Below are 17337 nucleotides of genomic sequence, written 5' to 3'. Positions count from 1 at the left end.
TATCTTAACATTCAGGCCTCACACCAAAGGACAGAGGCATTTGAATCCCTTAGACAGGGTGTTTACAGAAAGCAGGCCAGGTATTCACAGGGAGAAAATGGTTCCATGGTTTTGCATGCCAGTAATTCCAGCAAGGCAGGGGCATGTGACCTCCCCCCCTTACAACCTTGTAGTACAAAAATGAAAACCTAAGTACGCTGGCCTCATGCTCTTCTATTCTACTGACTGGTATGAAGAATCCCAAAGAAATGGCGAGTCTGGCCTCGGATGAACCTGGCTGTTTATGGGATGTCTGTGAATGTCCTCATTGCACTGTGAACTAGGAAGCACAGAGTGGCCCTGCACATAGCCACGTGGCTCTCAGCAAGTGACCTCTGAGGTGGTCTTAATAAAATCAGCATAATATCTACACTTGTGTGGTTATCATGGAGGTTATTGACCTTGATAAGTGGCCTTACCCTGTAGCTGACACATAGCATACACAGCTGATAACTGTTACTATTATTATTATTATTATTAATGGCATTCTTAACCATCCTCACTAGTTCAGTAACAACCTACAGCTACATAACAGGAGCTAAATATCAACGCCAAGAGAAGGAAAGGCCATCACCATCTTGAGATGAAAGTAGTCACAGAGAAGCTTTGGTGGCCAATGGTGGGAAGCCAGGATGGCGATGCGTAAAACGGAAGCTGTCCAGATCAGGAGAGGGAGCGCGGGAAAAGGGAGGAAGGGGGAATGGGGAGAACGCGTCTACTCTACAAGACGTATCTGTTCAAATTCATAAATGGCAGCTAATAAGTATAAAATTTAAGACACACCAAACTAAGGAACGAGCAAAAGGACCAGTGGCTGCCGGGAGCTGGAGAGGAGGGAGGGATGCGTAGGTGGAGCGGGGCATTTTAGAGCAGCAAAACCGTCTGTGAGACGCCGGGATGGCAGATGCTCGATGCTGTGCCAATGATGGTGGAATCAAGGTGAAACGGCGTAGGAACGTAGCCACATCGTCCACTGTGACAAGTCCAACACCGTGTGGGGGATGTAGATAATGGCAGAGGCTGTGCGTGGGCAGCGGACAGAGAATGGGAACTCCGTCATTTCCGCTTGATTGCCATGAGAGATGCAGTGTGTCGGCAGAAAACAAGAGGCAGGGCAGAGGAGGCTGGTGAGGTGAGAAAATGAGACACACAAGCCTGAGGGGGAAGGATCTGCAGCAGGGAGGCTGAGGAGAGCTTCAGAGAAAGGCATCCTGGGACCTTAACCAGGGAGCTGTGTGGGAGGAGAGCGTGGCGGTGAAAGTTAAGGGCAGAGGATTGAGATACAGAGATACTGATACTGGTAGAGTTGGTATCAAGCATTCGGTCATGAGAGCCCGAGTCAGAGCCGCGACCGGGAGGAAAGACAACTAGCAAACCTGTCAGGAGAAGGGGAAAACTCGGAGAACGTCTGAAGACTGTAAGTCCTAGATTTTGAATAGCAGTAGAGTAAATTAGCCTAAAATAGAGTGGTTCCAAGAGTCAGGGCTACAGATGCATTCATCCGTTACCAACACATTTTTATCAGGCATCGCCAAGAAACGTCTCTGCCTTGTGGGGAAAGGTGAGAAGACTCCATTCTTGGTGGTCATGGGAACAGTGTTGAATTTCAGGTGGAAACCACACCAGCATGGGGATCTTCTCCAGATGTTTGAAGATAGGAAACTTGTATTTTTATTTAGGAGGGAAGAGAAAACCTTATAAGAAAGGTCTATTGGGGCAAACCCACTGTTGTGGCAATATAACAAAAACTGAAGTCATAGCCACCAAAAGCCAGTATTAAAGGGTAAGGTCATAAGGGCATAATGGAGACTATCACAGGAAGCAAATTGACAGGGAGATGGGAGAAGCCCAGGATGGATTGATTCGGCTTGAAGTTGAGCAGACATTAGAGGTGCGTGGCCACCATGCAGACAGGAGGAGCACATCGCTCACTGTCTAATGTAGTTAGTGCTGGCTGGCCTTTGGGTTCTCTTGGGCTCTCTCTTTGCCCAACAAATGTCTGCCAAGAACCAACCAAGTTGAAGTCTGAGGTGGTGAGAAGAGACGGTGACAGACGACACTCCTGTATCTCAAAGGACTGCAGGGAGCAAGAGTAGAGAGAACAGTGAGCGGGAGAGCGGACCAAAGAAAGTGAGGCTGGAGGCAAGCTCTTGGAGGAAGCAGCCGAGCGAGCATCGCATGGCCTAGGGCTCTTCTGTTTCTTCGTTCACCACACCAATAGGCAGTTAGGGAGCCCGTGAGAAGAATGAGAGAATTACCTCAATTACCTCATGGTGGCTTGAGGAATGAGAGAAATACCTCACGGTGGCTTGAGCCATACTGTGGCTTAGCGTGAATATGTCCAATTTTCTCATTGTCAGACTCTACCTAAGGATTGAGCACACAGCTGCTTGACTCATTTTCTGCAGGGTGGTGGTGGTGATCCCGCATGAACAAGGGTTTATCTCGCTGATGTCAGCTGTAAGAGGCCTACGCACCAAAGCTTAATCAGATTCCCTAGTAACCTAGAACAAATATATACAAATTTATCCAAATAATGTTTAGCATTTCTGTCAGCATGAGCTCATATTTGTATATGTTTCAGGGTGTAACTATTTAGCTCTGCTATGCTGGCAATAGGTAAAAATCTGGTCATTTGTAACAGCAGTGAAAGTTGGGCTGATAGTCCAGCCAGCTTTCATGGGCAAGTGCAGGGTGTGTCCAGGAAACAGATGGTCAAACCAGGAATCAAGGGCTATCTAAAATCAGATTTGAGGATAAAGGGCCCATGAGACCCTGGGCAAGTCTCTCTTCCTTTAACTCTAGACTGTGGTTTCCTCTTGCCACAGCAATGGGCGTTTTTTTTTAGGGGAATTAGAGTTCATTTCTTTTGGCTTTTGGTATTGTCTACTGTTTGCATTAGGTTGTATGTTGCTTGATTTGAAATCGAATAAATAATATAGAATTACACGTTTTTTCAAAGCAATTCTAAGGCCCTGCATAATTCATCCAGGGCCAGTCTGGGTAAGATTTGACTTTCCATTGACGTGGGGAACAAAAGGAATTCATCTCATATTTCAAATGGCAGTAGAGTAAATTAGCCTAAAATAGAGTGGTTATAAGGGTAAGAGCTACCGATGCATTCATCGGTTCCCAACACAGTGGTATCAGGCGTCTCTTCTGTCCTGAGCCCGGTTTGGGGTACCAAGAAGAGAATGGAAGGCAGGGTGCAGAATTAGGAAGAGCATGGGGCATGCTTTTCAACCTGTAAAAACATGAAGTGATGATTAGAAAACTGTGTTTTTGTCACCCCAAACATAATATGTACCCTCATTCTGCTTTGTTCACTAAAAATAGCATATGACCTTTGTATACTCACCCCTGAATCCCTGTAGAGAAAGTAGCATCACAGAACAAAGAGAGTTTACTCGTTTTCCTTACCTGCTAAGACTTTCCAAATAAAATACCTGGTTTTAGTTTGATTTTGGTTAGAAGACAGCATTCTGATTTTCAGTGACAAATAATTAAAAACTTGTATTCTCATTGAATGTCACAATCACAAATTAAACTAAGCCAGATTCCCAGGCATTTTATTCCTCAGGAAAAGAGTTTTTAAATGATCCTTTTACAAGCCAGCAACAAGGCTGGGCAGGGCATGGCTAAGTACTTGTTGCTTGATTATAAAGACTGGAGTTTCCAGCACCCATATCAAGCAGGTTACCAAAGCCTGGAGTTCCAGCTCCAAGGGACCTGACACGCTCTTCTGGCCTCTGCGGTGCCCACACGTGTACATGCACATACCCTCACACAGACGTATGCACACACATGAAAGAAATAACATTTAAACAAATCAAAAGCCAACTGCACGTTTTATACCGTGTTGTCTTTCCTGCTCCTGGACTGAACTGCTCTCCCTGTGCCATGGCCCCCCAGAAACTCTGTCAGACACACACGTGTGATCTCACCGGCTTTCCCCTAGCGTAGACTCTAGACTGAGGTTATCCGAAGCAATCTTCACTTTGTCGCACCTGTGGCTCTGTGAAGCTTGATTTGTTGGTGCTCCTTGCCCCTCCCTTGGCCTTCTCACTCTCACTCTCTTTGTGATGATGCCTTTAGATTTTTGCTAGAAAGGAGACACCTCACTCAGTGTATTGGCCTGTAATCCCAGCTACCTGGGATGCTGAAGCAGTACAGGCAACCTAGTAAGATCCTGTTTCAAAATAAAAGTAAAAAGAGGACTGGGTATGTACCTCAGGGTAGAGTACTTGAGCAGCACACTCAAGACCCAGTACCACAAAAATAGATAAATAAATAAATACTATAATAAACACATGCATACATACACAAAAGCCATAAAGTGCAGGGTCCTGCACGGAACTGTAGATGGCAGCGGTCACTTGTAGGGGTCGTGTGCCGGGAGTCACGAAGCGCAGGCGGAGAGCTCTCAACCAAAAGCAGAAGAAAGACATTTCATTGGCGGAAGGGAATCTGGGTATCAGCGGAGAAAATCCTTAATGTATTGTTTCTACAAAAGACACTGTAGTCGGAGGTTTCTGTCCTTCCCAGTCCTGCAGCCTTTCAGTCCCAAATAAACACACAGAGGCTTATATTAATTATAAACTGTTTGGCGGATGGCTCAGGCTTTGTATTGGCTAGCTCTCTCAATTATTAGCCTATTTCTGTTAATGGTTCAGGCTTCTTATTGGCTAACTCTCTCAATTATTAACCTATTTCTATTAATCTATGTAACTCTACATGGTCTTGGCTTACTGGAGAATGCCGGGACATCCTGCCTTCCTGGTAGCTACATGACATCTCTGCCTTTCCTCTTCCTACCATTTTCCTAGTCTGGTAGTCTATCTATACTTCCTGCCTGTCTACATCCTTCCTGTCCATTATCCAAAACAGCTTTGCTCATCAGCCAATAAGAGAACCATACATTCACAGCATACAGAAGGCCATCCCCATCAAGACATTATTTGTACACATTTTAAGTTCAGTTACTTTTTAGTCGATTATCTGTTTGAACAAACGAGTGAGTAAATCAACAAAAATTTACCTCTGTCACTTTTATTCTCCGCTGGCCTCATGGGAATAAACAATTACCCAGCTCTATCCTGCTTCTTTTACTTTTTCTGGGTTTTGCTTCATACCCCCCAACTCTGCCGGCATCTCTGGCTTTCTCGGGGCACCTCCTTGTATCGTCTGCAGGGAGCCACCTGCTTTGGTGTCACTTCCTCTCCCCCCCCCCTGGATTCTCTGTACTGACTGTAGATGCACAGGCATTTGTGTCACTGAGGAACGCATGCATCAGGGAAGGATCTATGCACGTTCAGAGCTAATTCTTTCCTGCTCAAGTCCACAGAAGCTTCAGACCTTTAAAATGTAGCCAGTAAATAAGGGCCAGTAATAACACATCAGTAGACATAGCTGAAGGGCATAGGGAAGTATAAATACAGATATATAGGTAAACATGTATGTTCTATATAAATGAAAGAACACCAAGAGACATCATGATCAAAGATGATAACAACAGTTGTAGTCATGGGCTTTGGCATTAGGACCTGTGCTGTCCCTCATTGGGTGCCCACTATTAAGATGAACAATCTTTCAAATTTTCTGCTTGCCCCTGTGTGAAATGAGAACAATGAAAGTATCCACTTCATAGATTCGTTATAGTATGAGAAGAGATAATATATGAAAGCATGAACACGGTGCTTCTACATCAAGGAGGCATCACTATTAATCATTAGTTAGTTCATTCCGATTCTCTGAAACACACACTCACACAAACAAAACTGAAACCACAATTGTGCTTTTATAATTGTTATTTTATTTTATACATCTCAGAGAATGTAAGAACCCTGAACTAGAAAGCCAGGACTTGCTGTTTTGTGATAACCGTGAGTGGTGGTGATGGGTTGACAAGGTTCTATAGGACGGGAGATGCAGCTGGAGTTCAAACGGAGCTGTTCTTTCACATTTAGAGGACAGGACTCTGGGTTTTGGTGGACCTCCCGAGCAACATCCTACAGCAATGGTTGTCTCTGTGCGGAGATCTCTGGTGGCCTCACTTGGCCCACGGCAGGCAAGCATGGAGCAGGCTCTCACTTTGCAAGTCAGGAACTCACTACGTTCCGTTCCTGGCACACGTTTTGCACACCCAGAGGCATCTCCTCTTCCCATCACAAGAAAGGCCTCCATTGTGGAATGGTTATCAGATTCCGAAGCCCAGAGACACAAATAAAGGGAAAGAAAATACGCTAGCTGTTTCCATCATTCATACATTTTTATGGGCTTCTGAAATATCTCAGTGATTAGACATTTGAAAGTAAATATTTTTACTGCTCTAGAAAAACAAGCAATTTTTAAAAATCCATTTGATCCACAAAAATCCCCTTCTAGAACATATCATTGACATTTTTTCCCCATGATTTAATACCAAGGCCAATCGGCAATTAAACTACAGACAAATATACATAAAAAACACTTATTCGGAATGCTTATATCATGACCTTGAGTCTCAAGTACAAGTCTTTTAAAATGTCTGAACATAAAATTATTTTCCACTTAGAAGTTAAACAAAACATTCTTTTGAAACTGAATAAATCATTAGCATAGCTACATTTGCCCAAAAATGTTCTCTTAGAAGATTGATTATTCCAGAAAAAAAGGGAGAAAATAAAAAGACTAGCCCTTGGTATCAAATTTTGTTTCTGTATTTTAAATTAAAGTTCTTTTAGTAATTAGATTGAAAGCTATTTTTAAAACATTTCCGTAGAGTTTTATGCATATGTTTTATGATTTATTTTGTGTGGTATATGACACACATGTGCGTTGAGAGAGAAGAGTACCCTCAGAGACCAGAAGAAGATGTCGGATCCCCCAGAGCTGGAGTTACAAGAGGGTGTTACAACTAGGTTTCTGGGAAGAAAACAGAGATGCTCTGAAAGAGCAGGAGGTTGAGCCGTCTTAACCATTGAGCAATGTCTCCAGTCTCCTTTGATGCACATTTAACGTTGTTTAGTTTCAGTCCAGCCTGAGTGTAGGGAAATGAGATAATTTCCAGTAGTTGTGGGTTTGAGTGCAAACTCTCCCCTTCAGGCTTGGCATTTGAGCACTTAGTGCCTGGCTGGCAGAGCTGTTTGGAAACATTGTAGAACATTGTAGCTGGCAGAAATAGAGACGTGGGGCAGGGCTTGAAAATTACAGACCAGATCCGCATCTCTCTGCTTCCTGACCCTGTGAGGCGAGCAGGCAGCCTCACACCCCTGCTAACACAGATAGGATCTGGTTTGCTACGCCACCTTTCCCACCACGGTGGCTTGAATTCCCCCAACTCTGAGCCAGGATAAACCCTCTTCTCTTACGTTCCTTTTGCCAGGCACTTTATTTGTATTTAGCCACAAACAAATGAAGTTCATATGCTCAAGCCGAATCTCTTCTTTCATTCCCCTCCCCTCTTTCTAGATTGAGTGTCTTTACCCCTGTCAATTCCTATGTAAAGTGACCTTTCTAAACCAATGGATGCTAACCTAGTAGTTCCTCTGGTCCTGCGAGTACCCTACACTGTAACTCAGCAATGCACCAGGAAGCAAGGCTCTGCCTAAGTGGCTCGTGTTCGGTTACGACACCAGAACTGTTGGAATAAAGGAACTGAATTCTTCAGAGCCTGACATAACTTTATTCTCATCTGAAAAAAAAATCTGGCATATAAGATGGTCAGAAATCCTTTAAAAACTAGAGGATTTTATTCACAGTTCTATATATGATGTGTATAAGGAACCAAGCCTGGGTCATCTGGGGAAAGCCAGAATGGTGTGGTGGTTAGCTACCCAGGCGCCGAAGCCCAAGAGACCTGATAGCTACCGCTATTTATTTGGAAAAACTGCCAATGCCCTTTCTCTTCTGTCTTTAACAGTAAGTGGGAATAATGAAGTCTTTCACAGCCATGACAAGCTTATTTATCCATGTTGAGAAATCAGCACAATGTTGGATATAGATATTCAGTGCTACTAAAATTATGTTGATGCACTGATCCAAAGTTGTGTTTTTCAGAATTTGAGTTTTGTGGCTTTGCTAACAACACCCTCACAGAAAGCTTCCTTCCTTCCGTGGTCTTGATGTCCACTAAGATGTGTCTGTGGGGGTGGGGAAAACTAAGCCTTTTGGTTGTCCTTGTCTAAACATACTATATGAGGATTTCAAAACCATGTGTTATAGCTGTGGTCAATTTTCAAATGCATTCGTGATACACACTTTATTTTCAATATAGTATCCATCACACTGCTCAGAAGTTCACTTTACAAATTCAGCTCAACAAAAATTGCTCTTAAGTGGAAATAAGCACCATCCAAAAACTTCATTTAATTTTTGGAAAAAGGAAACGGTTATTTGTTTACAATCAGCCATGTGCCAGGTTCTGAATGACAGACCTCAGACACATTGTCTCCATTGATTGTCAAGGCAACCCCAGACTCCAGGTAGCGTTCTCTGGGTCTGAAAGGTCAAATAACATTTCCACACCATTCATCAGGGGGGTGCAGCTCTGCCTGCCCACTCCAAAGTTTAGAACTTTCCTCTGTAGCACATGTGGCAGTGGGTATTTTCATGTTTTGACTGGTTATCATAGCAAAGGTCCGTCACCACGCTCCATCATTGCTAGATAACTTCACAGGATGCAGAGATTTATCATTCAAGACACTGTGTGCTGACAGGCTGAATGAACTGTTCTTGTAGGTCCCTTGGATAAACCACTTGTCTGTATAGACACAGTCATTGTCTTCCTTGCCCCCCCAAAAAAAACCTCCTATGTGATTAGCGTGACACAGAAAACGGAAACAGGAGATGAGCTTGCTTCCCCCGAGCTAACCAAGGCTGTTGGCTGTCTTTTTCTCAATTTGATTGTGCTCAGAACAGACTCTGTCACTGCACTCTCACAAAAGCGTCAAGCCATCCTTGGCCCTGTAGACCAGCTGCTACAGTGGAATGTTATAACTTCACTAGAGGGCTACAGATTATTTGGAGACTCTGACAAATGCTGTGGGCCCTGCCCCAAGAGAAATGCATATCTGCACCCACAAATCAAGGCCACTTACTTTTCCTGGTACTGTAGACCTCTATTCCTAGACCTCCTGGTCCTATCAACTCAAGGCCAAGAACCTATGAGCTATGGAAACTTCATTTCACCTGTGAAAAGCTTGAGTTTAAGGAGATTCCGCCCTTCAGTGTAAACCAGCACCTTGGTTTTCGTGTTTGTGAGAGGCTGTTGCTCAGGAAAATGGGGCATGCATTGGGGAAGAATTTACACTAATTTATTTCATATAGCCTATTTTTTTTACGTTTAAAAACAGCTTATGGATACTTCTAAATAAAATCATTTTAGGTCATATTATAATGAGTAAAATAAAACTAAGGTAAGATAGGTGCTGGATAAATGGCTCAACGGTTAAGAGCACTTGGTTTCGTTCCCAGCATACACAGTAGGTGGCTCAGTCACCCATAATTCAGTTCCAGGGGCTCTGATGCCCTCTTCTGGCCGCCACAGGAATTGCAGACATGTGATGTTCATATAGACAAGCAGACACCCCCGCCCCGCCCCACCCCACCTCCACACAAATAAATATGTAATCTTGTTAAGGTAAGAGGATAGGCCAGCCAGCCATGGGGATGTGGTGGCCTGTGTGGTCTCAGCCCTGGTCTCCGCCCACTGCCAAGTACAACCACCTGTCCTCTGAAATACCCGTGTTAACCCACGTCTCTGTCCCAGCATGTGACTGGTCATTCCTGGGAGACTCCGCCCACAGCAGCCCAGCTCCACAGTGCCCCTGGGTGAGAGGGACCAGCAGGGGGTGTCCGCCTCCCAGCCCACACCCCACCCCTTGCTATGGTTTGTGCTTTTGAAGAGTGTTAAATTGAGGAGGCCCACGGGCCCTCCTTGTCCCCCTGGGTCTCTTGTTTATACTAAAGTCCTTGTCCTTGTTTGCGGGGGTGGGGAGTGGGGTCTGGGGGTTGGGGGTAGGGGGAGGATAGGACAAATGAGAGCAGCCGGCTGCTAGAAACTGGGACTCAAGCTTGAGCCAAGAAGAGGTAAAAGAAACAGCTTGCCGTTTGGACCTCTCTCTTCACCAGTTTTAAAGTTGGTCGCTTGGCGTGATCTCTTTAAGCAGTCCTCCCTTGTAGAACTAAGTTGTAGGAGTGCTCCACCCTTACCAGTGTCACAGCAGCAGTCAAACCCGCCAAGGGGCTTGTCTCTCTAAACATGCGAAAGGTAAGGGCTAATTGGATTCCCCACCATAAATTTATCTTTCGCCTCTTTGGAGGAGGCCAGAGCCAATGTGGGACAGGAACAGATGCCATGCAGAGAGCAGGAACATAATTGCATGGGCCCAGGTTCAATTACATGGACTCAGGTTCAAATCCTGGCAAGGTTACCGAGTTTCAGTCCGCCCATCCTCCATGTCCCCGTGTTATCACCTGGAAAACAGCATCCTAATGGTCTTCTGCCACCACGTCATGGATATAACGGTGCGCCTGACATAGAGTACACAGTCAGCATTTACGTTGCTGTTTTCTCCATAGGCTAAACGAGAGTCTTCCAGGAAACTCAATTAACTGACAGTTGTCCCCTAGGTATCACTGAACCAAGCACTGTCCCTATGTTGTTAGCCTACCATCTAATTGCTGCTTGGTTCAAGTGTCTTTTAGCCTTCTTGAGAGTAGTTAGAAAACCATACGTATGAAAGAAAATGTTCCTTTTTGTTAAGAGTCTTTACATTTTTCAATGGTTTGAATTTAAGGCAATAGTAAATGATAGTGTGGTCCCTAACACGTTAAGGCTTTATCTCCAGTAATTTAATCTTTATGTTTATTTTCATGCATTTTCTTTACATGTTTCAAATGATTTTTGCCTTATGAAATCATGATTTGCTTTTTTTACATGATATAATTTGTGGCTTCAATATGATCAAAGCAACAATTAAAAGTTTTTCAGGAGCAACTATATATATATTATATATATAATGTATATGCATCTGTATATATAATGTAGTAATAATGAAAGTTATGTGTCTGATTTTATTCCCAGTAACTGGTTTTTTTAACCTATTTTAATCATGAAAAGGTTGACATATGCAAAATAATAGGATATGATACAGATAGAGGTTTCTAACTCATTGGAATGCATGCCCCTGTGGACTCTTCACTTCACGTCAGAGTTAGCACATTTACAAGGCCACTGAATTCCCTGAAGGCTCCTCTCCAAAGCCTTCCTTTGACTGCTCACTCAGATAGGTAACCAGGGTCCTGAATAATCCATTAAGTTAAAACAACATTTTGAATGAGGTCACTTGACTTTAAGTGATGGCTTTGAGAGAGCCTTGTTGTGAGGCATTCAAAAGATTGCCTCTAGACTCTCAGGTAAAGGTGTTCATGACTGCCCACGTGCCTGAGAGGGTTTGGCCACTGGTCTTTCTGAAGGCAAAGGCACAAAAAAAAAGTCACAAAGACTATCAAGTTCTTTTTCTTTTCTCTTGTGGGTTTTGTTGTTGCCCCCCCCATTTGGCTACCCCCCTTTGACTATCAAGTTTTTATATCATGTCTATCACTTTGAATTTTCTCACTGGCCAGTAGTACAACTGAGAGATGTCTATTTGTGACCGTCATTTGGCCAGGTGGGAATTAGCAGTCAGAAATGGCTGTAGAATATTCCATTAGAGGAACTCTCACTCATTTCCTTGGGAGTGTTCTGGGGGAGGTTCTTAGCCTTATCATCTCTGAAGTCCAGAACAGTGCTGCAAGACAGACCCGTGGGGCTGGAAACCCTAGTGCGCCAGGAGGATGCAGCTGTGTAAGTGGATTCCCAGTCATCTGGGAAGAAGGGGAAGGAGCCGTGTGCACACTGTGTGAGTAACACCAGATCCCAGTTCTGGCTGGCTGTACCATGAGCAGTGTTCTTTGGCAGTCTTAGAGGCATGATTTAGCTTGTCATAACTCTGCGTTCATTCAGACACCTCTCTGGTCTTGAGTTCTTAATTATTTATAGCAGGACTGTAGGAAAGTGTAACTTGGAACTGTGTGTAAATAAAGGATTTGATTAACATGTGGAATACGTAAGCTACATTCCAAAGTGTTGTTTCTAAGTGTGGGGGAACACATCCTGGTGCCTGTTTTAGGATAACTCTGAAAACATTCACTTTTATTGAAAAACTGTCTTCCTGGTCAGAAGTCGTTCTCCCTTGGTTCCTTTCTTTCAGCACACGTGATGCTTCTGTAGTCTGGTGAAAGTTACCAGATATGCTTGCCTATTTTTCAAGGCAGCATTTCCACTAAATCTTGTCATTTATGCTGGCCTCCTCTTCCAGCTAGTCTAGATTAGTGAGGTCTCTGATATCACATTTAAGGTTAGTACTGAGTAACTAAGTTTAAAATACACGAGTCTAGTTTCCATCTCAATACCTGAGACCTTACATACAGTTCCTTTGTTGGAATAAAAATCTTGGTAAAGTACACACCAGCCACTATAAATAGCACGGTAAGCCTGTGCATTCAGGAGAGTCTCCAGAGTGTATATTTTAAACCCACATTGTTTGAAGAGGACATTTTTCTGGTGTTCATATTTTCCGTCGTGGGTGACTTGGATTGCCCGTGTCACACATCTTCCCTGGCTCCCATCTTCCTGTGCCATTTAGGAATCCAACTACAGATTCTAGGAGATCACTCAGTATGTACTTCTGATCTTTCTGTGGGTGCCCTGGAAATTTTGCATACATCTTGGGACTCTACAAATGCAGCCACTGAGAACTCAGGGTGGAATCTGCAACTGGGTAATGAAAAGAGGTCTTTCTAGAGATGGATGGACGCTCTGGTGTCCCTGCTTAGAATAACCACAGTCAGCTGCATGCTGGACTCCCACAGAAAACCTTGCACCTGAAGATACTAATAAAGAAAATAACTGAGCAGGAATTCCTAGGAGGGAGCACACAAGCAGCGTGTGATGAGAGGTTATCATGCTGGTTCCAAGACCAGGGCCATCATCAGGTCTAATTACACAGCACCTTTCCCAAGGCACTATTGGCAACTCTAGTGAATCTCTGCCCACTCCATCCTTGAACAGTTCCTCTGTTTCTATAATCAAAGCTGTTGTGTAAACCTTTATTTTTTTAAGTGGAGGCCCCATGTGGGGGAAATGTAATGTTTCCTCTTTATTTCTCTTTCCTTGATGAATAAGAAAAAGGCTACTGTTGAGGGGACTCAACTTTTTTTTTTAATAGTGATCTGGACAGAGTTGACATAAGCTTTTAATAGCCTTCAACCCTGCTGTCTTATCATGAAAGCTAACCGAACCAGTTAAATGTATTTTCTCTGAGCCAGTACCTGCCATGGTGTATCTTGGCTACTAGGGGACTGTCATCACTACAGCTGCCCGGTGGCTCCTGAACTGAACAAAACTGGAGATTTTGTAAAGTGAAAGACCACAGCGGGGTGGAAATTCCCAAATATTTTAGCTCTTAAGCTCCTCGCTTAAGTGGGGTGGACACCTAGATAGCAATGGCATTGTTACAGCGCTATGTTGGAACTGAGCTAAGGGGTGTGAGGGGCCGGTTTCCCGTGAGACCTGTCTCAGGGTTACTGATAAGGCCTGATTCTGGTGTTCTACTGGTCATTGGGTCAGAAAAGAACACACTCTTGCTTGCAGTCTCCAAGAAGGGGCTGGAGATCCAAATAGTTGGACACAGACTTAGGAAGCCACAAACTAAAGAACAGCCGGCAGCTGTGTGTAGCTGTTAGTATAACTCAAGTTCTCCAACTCTTACTAAAGAAAGGAACTTTTAGTGACCATGCATAACTCCAGCTCCAAGGGATCAGATGCCCTCTTCTGGCCTCGGTAAGTACCTGCACCTACCTATATGCACATAGTCACACAGACATAGCTTTTGAAGATCTGAGTTTTTCTCATTTACACAGTTAATACCTTTTGGGGTAGCTGATGGTGTGAAAAAAATATCACCCAAAATGTAAATGGTATCATATGACCCAGATATTTTTCCCCAGGGCTTATATCTGGAAAACTTCATACCCTCCCATAGACATATTTGCACACCTGTGTTTATTACTGCTTTATTTCCCACAGCAAAGAATTGGAATAAACCTAATTTCCATTAACAGATGAATGGATAATAAAAAGTATATATACAATGCAATACTATCCACTATAAAGAAAAATGAAATCACAATACTTGCAGGAAAATGAATAGAATTAGAATGTTATATTATAGAGGTCACACGATCTGGGGGGGAGATACAGGTTCTCCCTCATATGTGGGAATCTAGCCAATAACATATGTTGATGTGTAAACAAATCACACATGGGTGCAAAGTAACGTGAAGAAAAGACAACAAGAAAGCCTAAATATTGGGGATGAGGAAGGACTGGATACAGGTAAGGGTATGAGTTATGAAAGATGGTATAAAGACTTTATTCTCTTCTTTTTTCATTCTGTCATAGATTTTTCATTTTCAGTGGTGGGTAAGCATATAAAAAGGAGATTTGATGAAGAAAGTATGAAATCCAATGTAAAACACCACAGCTTCCATTCCACGGGGCCATTACAACCGTATAGAAGTTCTCTGAGTTATTTCATTTTAGGTCTAGTTAATTGCAATATGTGGTGATTTTTTTTTTCTTATGCAACTTTTTTTTATAAGAGGTGTTTTAGTTGTCCTGGTGTTTTGTTTTAAGGGTACAGGGTGATGCAGGCAGACACGCGTTCTGCTGAAGAGCCCTGGTGATTCATGGTCATCAGACTGCTGTCTGTCTAACTGTGTGGAGAGCTGCAGACTGTGCTCTGGTCATGTACTGTGTTTAAAGCCGACTAGAAGTTCTCAGCCTGCTTCCTTCATGTCTCAAAGGCCCTCAGGCACTCCAGGTTGGGAGCAAAGAAACTGCTATCAAATGTCACCCACCCCACCCCCCAGCTTGTTTCTTCTCCAAAGAGTTTAGGACCCAAAAGCCATTTTATCCTGCCTTCCCTGCAGTTTGGAATGGAGGAGCAAATTTAAAAGCCTTGAAATGGCGAGGGATATAACATTGCTTGCTATTTTTGGGTTATTTGTCTGGCTTTGTTTCTGAGCAGCCCACCGCAGTGAAGAGGGCGGCTGCGCTTGTCCATACCACGAATCTCCTGCCCGGGCCTCTTGTAACCGGGAACGCTCTGTCACCTTGCCGGTCCAGACATACACAGAGGGACTGATTTCTCCCCTTGGGTCTCATATAACACTTTTAAGGCATGGGAATTATTAGTGACAATTTTGTATTTGCTAGAGGTCTCAAAGAAACCCAAAACAAGCTGTGCTGGTGCATGCCTTTAATCCCAGGCCTAGGCAGATGGATCTCTGGGAGTTATGGGCTAGCCTGGTCTACAGAGGGAGTTCTAGGACAGCCCAGGCTGTTGTTACACAGAGGAACCGGTCTCAAAAATAAACAAAAACAAAAAAAGGAAAGAAGGAAGGAAGGAAGGGACAAACCCAGGACAAAGGGTTAACTGAGGTGCCTATTTAACATATCAAAGCAGACTCTGGCTGCCAGTCTCCCTCAGTCCCTACTGAGCTTCCCTTCCCTTTCCCCAGCTTCCCTATATAACCCAGCCAGTTTGTTCCTTTTGGTCTCTTGGTCTCTTGACCCCCTGTTTTTTCTCTTCTGCTCTCACTCTCCCCCACCCCCTCCTCTCATGGTCCAGTTCAGTCTGGATCCTTCCAGATGCCTCTGGCTGGGCTCTCACTCATAGCTACAATGAGCCGTTCTCCTCAACCATACCTGCAAGTCCTCTTTTTTTCTTTCAGTATTCATGTTTACCCATAGACCAAATAGAAAATAGACCCTAGACCACAAACTACACCTCCCCCAAGGCTAGCACACGACACTGAACCAATGCAAATTGTATTTGTATCTGTGTCCAGGAAGAACACTAAGTTACTTAAGGAGAGGCAGCAACGTTAGCAACCCTTGGAGTATCCTCCAAGGGGTAACCATCAGGGTGTTTCCTGAAATTCCATCACTCTCCAATGAGTCTTCCGGCCACTGGATTTGAATTCCCTATCTTTTCCTCTGGAAGTATGGGGAAATGGGCAGCATTGATTCCTGGGATTATTGCTGGTCTTTTGTGTCATATAATTTTGACCATTTGCACTCAGTTCGTTGCATTGTGTGAGCAAAATGATAAGAATAAAGGAAGAGTCTGTTTCCTTGTTTGGCTCTAGCACTTAAGCACTGAGTATTATTTGCAACTGGTATCTGCATTGTAAAATCAGATAATCATCAAATTGCAGGGTTCAGACCCAAGCCTCAGGAGTCCAAGCGTGAGCAAACGGTATAATCAAAGCTTTCTCTAATGAAAGACCAAGCACGCCGCTGGGAGCAGCAGAGTGCCTCAGCTAATCCCAGGAGGATGAGGAGAAGCATCCACGGATGACCTCACACTAGTATTTACCAACTGAAACAGAGAATGTCTAACATGCCAGTCGGCTCTACGGTTTAGACTCTAAGTGGTGCATTGTTTTCTAGTGTTGGGAAATTATGATGGACCAGGAAAGGAGAGAACAAGAGGAAAAAGCAATACACTAGAACCAAATCTTAAAAAAAAAAAATCAAGTCGTGCGGATTTCATTCTTAGTAAGGAACTTTTTTTGTTTCTTGTTTTCACAAATAGTTCTGCTTTTACTAAGGGGGAGGGGCGCGTCTAAACTGAATTTCTTCGTTACAAAAGCAGACCTGGTTTAATTCTTTAACACCAAATCTGTAATTAAAGTTAATGAGCTGGCACATTAAGCGTTGTGAGCCCAAAAGCCTCAGAATTGTGGCTGTTAATTTTTAATTTCATTTTTGATTCTTGGGTCTGCTGGGAAAGAGGCAGAAGGAAAGATAATTTGGAGGAGTCCTAGGAAGGCTGGGGATTCTGCAATGCCCGGGAGGATCTCAGGTTACTTCAGCCCGCCCAACTTTGAACCATATTTTAGAAAGCTGTGTTCACACGCCACTGGCTCTCAAATCTAAAGTTTAGTGCATGCTTTAAAAAGGCATCATCCCTTTTGTTTTCTCTAAATTAAAAAACCTTGCATGTGAGTTCTGGTTTATAAATGAAAAAAAAATGCACATGACTTTGTATGAAATGCTTCCCCCCACCCCTGCATTCACCTAGCAAAACAAAACAAAACAAAAAAGCACCTTTCCGGTCCTAGTCTATAAATGAATGAACAGGGTCTGGAGAGATGGCTCAGCAGTTAAGAGTGCTTACTGCTCTTACATAGGCCCCTAGTTCCGTT

The 17337-nt window shown here is 43.7% G+C and overlaps 1 protein-coding gene across 5 annotated transcripts in view; it reads left to right on the top strand.

Annotated features, from left to right (window-relative positions):
* The window catches only part of Cald1 (caldesmon 1), a 176796-nt gene that overhangs the window by 86122 nt on the left and 73337 nt on the right, over nt 1-17337 (top strand). The window lies entirely within an intron of this gene.

This window comes from Mesocricetus auratus, unplaced genomic scaffold (assembly GCF_017639785.1).
Source record: "Mesocricetus auratus isolate SY011 unplaced genomic scaffold, BCM_Maur_2.0 Super-Scaffold_100019, whole genome shotgun sequence".
NCBI lineage: Eukaryota > Metazoa > Chordata > Mammalia > Rodentia > Cricetidae > Mesocricetus > Mesocricetus auratus.
The sequence above is the reverse complement of the archived record's forward strand: the minus strand, read 5'-3'. Positions and strand labels throughout refer to the sequence as shown.